At 43.6% G+C, this 6,611-nt stretch overlaps 1 pseudogene; it reads left to right on the top strand.

The window, feature by feature from the left end:
• Window positions 1-3,627: 3,627 nt before the first annotated feature.
• LOC142029407 (uncharacterized) lies at window positions 3,628-5,054 on the top strand (annotated as a pseudogene).
• Window positions 5,055-6,611: the final 1,557 nt, after the last annotated feature.

Below are 6,611 nucleotides of genomic sequence, written 5' to 3'. Positions count from 1 at the left end.
GGGGGAATGAAAAGAAGAGTGATGAGAAGAAGAAATCAGTGTTCGGCATCATCTCTCTACTGGAACTTGGAACTTGGAGCTTACCCCATCACCTGCACCGAGGCCGAGCCAATGGGATGTTGTTGGCTTCATGGTGGTGGTAACTAGCCTTGCTGCATCTCTTCCGTTCTCTTGCTTAGGTCTGCCTTTTTCCTTTCTTCTTCCCTCTGTCCTGTTGCTGTTATCAGTTGTTATAGGAACTAAAACTTGCAAGGTTGTACAGCATCTGACCTTGTTTGTGTCTTAATCTCACTCTTGGGATTGTTTAAGAACCCTCCCCAATATTGCATCGGGACAGTGGTGGAGAGGTTTTGGTCTCCCCAAGTATATCTTCCAGCACCTAGCTACAGTTGCCATTGGAAAATATTTTCCTGAATTTCTTTTGCTTCACTTTAAGGCCTTTTTTTATATTATCCACAGTGACATAAAGAAGAAGAAAAAAAAGGCTAAATAGTCTTTCACACCTAATCTGCTCATTTTATTGTTTCTTTATTTATATATAGTACGTGAGTATAATCATGCAGTCAACTGTTCCTACATAAGGCTATTGAGCTGTTTAGATAATTTCTCTATTTTTTTAGTTCTTTGAAATGCTTGTAACCCCTCCTCACATGGGAAAGATTGCTTGCAAATGTGATGAGCATACTTGCTATTCTCTCTTCCAAGGCAGACATGACTGTGACATGGAGCTATGCTTAGAATAGACCCTTTAGACACCCATCCAATACACCCTTCTAGTCAGGTAATGTTACAAATTTGTTGACTGCTCTTTGAATGCAATTTTGAATGAACTCAGTGTATACCTTATGCTAGTTTCTTCTAGACCATATTTTCTTAATCTGAACAGTCAGTGTTCACATTGTATATTCAGAGCCCTCTGTTGCTAAAGCTGAGGGTGGGATCAGGGTGCACAGGACAGTAGCTATTGCTGGGAAAACGTCACAGTACTTAGAAGGGGCTGGAACAGCAACGTTGGAGATTGTGTCCCAACCTCACATTTGGAGATGCCTCATTTTCTCCTGGTCTGAAGTCATGTGGTGGGCTGGGTGGATGATACAGGAAAACTGAGATTTCTCAGAGGAGAGGAAGCCTTCTTTAACAGGCATAGGAGATGGAAGAAGTAAGGAAACTGAGGAAAGAGAACACTTGAGAAGATAGGATGGCTGGGGGACGCTCAAGGAACACTAGACTGGGAATGGGGAGTCCCTGCAGTGCTAGGAAAGATGTCTGTATGGGTGATACTGAAGGACTGAGGGGATGAGGAGAGGAAGCTGTCTCCACTAACAGCATCTCAGAGAAGAAAACCTTCTAATCCCCTCCCACAAAATTTCCCTGAAAACCTGAGAATGATCTTTGTCTTCCTTAATCCTGTCCATTGCTTAAGTCTTCAGACTTCCTTCCCCATCAAATTCTCACCCATCCAAAACTCCTTTTCACCATCCCTTCCCAACAGTACCTTCCATTCTCAGTACCATCAAAATATTTAATTGTACTGCCTCCTACTTCAGCTGCTTTGCCCTCATACACAACAGAACATTTCAGTTTATCTACACTTCTGTGCTGCCTTTGAATAGCACGAATAGCTAGGACTGCTTGGGAAATGAAGAATGTCTCTGGCCGTGCATGGGAAAGAAGAAGCAACCTGGCAGTAGGTGAACTGCAGAAAAAGAGCCCTTCCTCAGAATGGCTTGAACAGCAGGATAAAAGTGGCTACATAGAGAAAGCAGCGATGATACCCCAGCTGCTGTTAAATTCATAATGTGAACAAGTAGAGAAACATTTTTTTCCCTTTGCTTCAATTTAAACTTTTTCTTGTATCATCCTCAGTGGTACGAAGATAAAAATATGTCTTCGCTGTAGCAACTTTTTAACATAATTGTAGATTTTCTTCCTTTAGTCTTCTTCACCCTAAAAATCTTTCAGTATGTCCTCATAAATGTTTCTTTTAATAGTAATAGCTAACAACTTTTCAGACAGAATTAAGAATCTTCTTTTAAACTCCATGGGACCCCTTTCACTGCAAACATTCAGACTAGGAGGGAATTATAATAACATAAAGAACAGTTAGATAAATTCTGCTCTATGGAAGAAATACAAAGGGAATAAACAATAAATGATTAAATGTCTGTTAAGAAATCACAGAAAGCCTGCTGAGCTGCTGCCTTTTTTCCTTCACCCAGAATAAATGTAAAAAATATTGCCAGTTCAAGAATATATACCACATTCCTGGCATGAGAAGCTATGCTCTTTTTTCCTCCAGTAAAGTCTTATTATTTTTATCTTCATGTATTTATCATTTAGTTGATTCTGCCTGTAACTGATTCACAAACAGATGGACACAGTGAACTCCTGGAGAAGTCCTGCAGTTTGATTGGATTGTTTATTTGCAGGTTTTGGCTAAGCCTGAGGAAATACAACAAGGAGAAAAGTCTAAGGTCAAAATTCAGATGCAGGTGTTTTCATAAGCTTTCAGCTCTAGTGCTGACTTTCCATATGGGTATGCATTTGTTCCTGTGTTGGCTCACATGGCCCTAGTAATTTTACTTTTATTAGTAATAATCTTTCTTTCAACAGCTACATTACACATGATTTGTTTGGTTTGTATTTGAGGAGTGCCCAAGTTTTTTGTAAAGGCACAAATTCTCCACAGTCATTCTGAATTATTATGAGACATAATCTCTGCTATGCTGTAAGAGACTGTAAGAGACTGTGTTGGACATATTTGTCTCGACTTTGCTGACCATTTGCTAGCCTCAGCATCCTGTTGCTGTGGGGAGTACATGCTGAAGGTCCTGAAGAAACCACCATATCCGCCTGAAGCTAGCATTCTCTGTGGGAATGGCTGAACTCTTCAGAAAAACTGCATATTCCTCCCTCAAAAAAGGAACTGCAAGGGACTGGAAAAAAAGGAACTGAAAGGAACTGCAAGGGATTGATAATCAGTGCTTGAAAGTGGGACTCATCATCATCGTCTGTCTGCTGCAACCTGGAACTTGGACCCCCATCACCTGCACTGAGACCGAGCCAACGGGATGATGCTGGCTTCGTGGTGGTGGTAACTAGTCTTGCTGCATCTCTCCCGTTTTCTTGCTTAGGCCTGCCTCATTTTCCTTTCTTCTTCCCTCTGTCCTGTTGCTATTACCAGTTGTTATAGGAAATAAAACTTGTAAGGTTGTACGGCATCTGACCTCATTTGTGTCTTAATCTCGCTCTTGGGATCGTTTAAGAACCCTCCCTGATATTGGATCAGGACATTTTTTAAATTGGCGTCATGGACAGGATACCCAGAGATGAGAGTGCTGTACTTCTTCGTTGTGGAATTTTTGTGTTAATGTGCAGTCTGGCTCCTGAGAGTGAATAGGGGGAACTTGGATACTTATGTGTGGCCCTCTCAGGATGTAACCCCCTCCTTTGAGTTAGTGTGTAACTTTGAAGTGTGTCCTTCTGAGAGCGAATAGGGGGAATTTGTTGTTAAGTTGTGACCCTCTCAGGACGCAGGGCCCCCTGCTTTGTGTTAGAGAAAATGGATGCTCAGAAAACTGTTGATGTTTGTGATTTTGCGCCCTCACGGGTTGAAGGAATAGATAAAAACTTTATGATCTTTTAGAGGCGCACCGATCTCACCCCTCAGTCCAGAGAAAAGATTGGGCAAAACCCCACTGGTTTCAACCACAGAGTATGGTGGATAGGATAAGAATCTTGCAGAAAGAAGCTAAGATTAAGAAGGGGAAAAGCTATAATTTGTGCGGTGTTGGGAGCAAGTCTGGTAGCTGTGGTGGAAGAGAGAAAGCAGAAGTCTTGTCAAACTGATAATGTAATAGACTCCCTGCAGATGGTAAACAAAAATTTGCAGGAAGAATTGAAAGAAAGTAAACAATTGTTGGAGGAGGAAAGGAACCAAAATGTCATATTAAAAGAGGAATTGAGGAATCAACTTTTGAGAGAGGCGGATACACAGGCAGAGGTAGAAGTGACACTTGCGGAGAAAGGGATATGGCAAATCTACCCCCAAGGAGATTTGCAGAGGGCAAAAGAAACTGTAGAAAGCCTCCCACATATGTGTCCACTGATTAAAACAGAGTATGTGTATGAGGACGATAGTGATGACTGTCCTCAGATTATCACCAAAGAAGTCCCATTTACAGCAACTGAATTAGCAAACCTGAAAAAAAGATTTTGCAAGGGCTGCAAAGGAATCGGAGACAGAGTATGTGTGGAGAGTGTCTTTGTCAGGAGGGGATGGAATTTTGTTGTCAGAGAAAGAAGCAGAAGGATATTGGGGTCCAGGTGTGTTTCTAACTACTGGTGACCGCTGAGCCCCATGGTCATTGACTCAGAGAGCTGCCTATTGGGCTGGAGGGCTGAACCCCTTGGAGAGGGGAGATCCCCTTGCCATAACCGGTACGGTGGATCAGTTAGTGGAAAGTGTGCAAAAGGCAGCATGTCTGTAGATGATGTATGATCGGGAGCTCAAGCCCCACCAGGGCTCCCCAATGATGATGCCTGTGGACCCAGAGAGGATGACTCCTCTGACACAGGGACTTCCTGACTCTCTGAAACCCATTGAGATTCAATTGCAAGGGAGGATTCAAAACACCCCCAATGGAGAAAGATTTATGGCCACTCTGGAGGGGAAAGTGTCCCCTGATCATCAGCAGTCAGGGAGAAAAGTATGGACATGGGGAGAGATAGCTCAGGAATTGATTAATTTTGGGAGAAAATATGGCCCGGTTGGGGGATTGTCTCAAAGAACTGAAAACAGGATTGTACGACGACTTAGTGGGCCGCAATTACCCCCTGGAAAAGAGAGGCCCCTAACTCGACAGGGACTGTGGCAGGTAGGGCTTCAGAAAGGCATTCCCCGAGACTTGATGGACGGACTCCTGACCCAAAAATTGGAGCAACTTGTGCAGAATTGGTCAGGGCAAAGGGCTGTTTCCAAACCAACCCCTAGTGCCCCACCCTTGATAGACCTTGAGCAGGAGCTGGCTAGGGAGAAGGTGGCAGGAAACTAGACCCTCTGCCCCCTGAAGGTGAGGGGGGAGGCGGAGGATGGATGTTTGTTAGACAACTCACCTGCAATACAAAAGGGGATTTACTGATTACTGTTGCTGTAGGACCAAGGAAAAGACTGGTGACCTTTTTAATTGATACTGGGGCACAAATTACTGCGCTAAGGCGGACTGAAGCAGAACAATGTGGAATCTTGATGGAATCAAGAAATCTGATTGTCTTAAATGCCTTGGGAAAAACACAATCAGTGCCTATGACTCCAGTGACACTATGGTTGCCAGGGGAGGAAAACCTTGTCAATACCATGGTGGCCGTAGGATCTTTCCAGATGAATCTCCTAGGTATAGATGTTTTGAAGGGTAGACAGTGGCATGACACCCAGGGAAACTCATGGTCTTTTGGTCTCCCTCAGATTAGGCAATTGGCTGAAACATCCAGCACAGAGGTGCGTCTATTGCAAGCAGCACCTACCCACCCCCCTTCCAAACTGACAAATGTTAAACCCTACTCAGTGCCTCTAGGAGCAAGAGAAGGAATTATGCCAGTTCTGGAGGATTTAAAGAAACAAGGGGTTGTAGTTCCCACTCACTCCCCCTTCAACTCTCCAGCATAGCCAGTCTGAAAACCAAACAGTAAATGGAGATTGACAATAGATTACAGGAGGCTCAATGCCAACACAGGTCCAATAACCGCTGCTGTACCAAACATTGCTGAATTGATAGCTGCCATTCAGGAACAATCCCACCCTGTCACGGCAACAACTGATGATAAGGATATGTTTTTTATGGACCCTTTACAACCTGAGGACCAGGATCGCTTTGCCTTCACCTGGGAAGGACAACAGTACACCTTTACACGACTGCCTCAAGGATACAAGCACTCCCACACACTGGCTCACCATGCTCTAGTGCAAGAGCTGGAAACAATTCCCATAAAAGCAGAGGTAAAGATCTATCAATATATAGATGATGTGCTCATAGGAGGGAGTCAGGTAGAAGAAGTTAGAGAAACCCAGAACAACATCATCACCCATTTAGAAAGTATAGGGTTGACAATTCCACCTGAGAAGGTACAAACCCCTTCAAATGAGGTAAAATTTTTAGGAATCTGGTGGAAGGGAGGCATGACATGTATCCCACCAGATACCCTTTCCTCTCTTGATCGGATCAAGATGCCAGAGTCAAAGAAAGACTTACAGCATGCACTAGGGTTGTTTGTGTTTTGGAGGAAACATATTCCTGATTTCTCAGTTATTGCTAGACCCCTGTATGACTTGTTGCAAAAGAGAGCTCAGTGGGAATGGACTCAGGTCCATGATGAGGCTTTACAGTTGTTGGTGTTTGAAGCGAATGCCTATCAGGCCCTTGGTCCCATTCACCCAACAGACCCGGTTCAAATTGAGTGGGGTTTTGCCAAGACTGGACTGTCAATCCATTTGTGGCAAAAGGGTCCAGAGGGGCCTGTTCAGCCCATTGTTTTTTATTCTTGTAGCTTTAAAGATGCTGAAAAAAGGTATACAACTTGGGAGAAAGGTCTATTTGTAGTTAGTTTAGCTCTGA

This window comes from Buteo buteo, chromosome 3 (genome assembly GCF_964188355.1).
Source record: "Buteo buteo chromosome 3, bButBut1.hap1.1, whole genome shotgun sequence".
NCBI lineage: Eukaryota > Metazoa > Chordata > Aves > Accipitriformes > Accipitridae > Buteo > Buteo buteo.
This window is presented reverse-complemented; position numbering and strand designations above follow the sequence as displayed.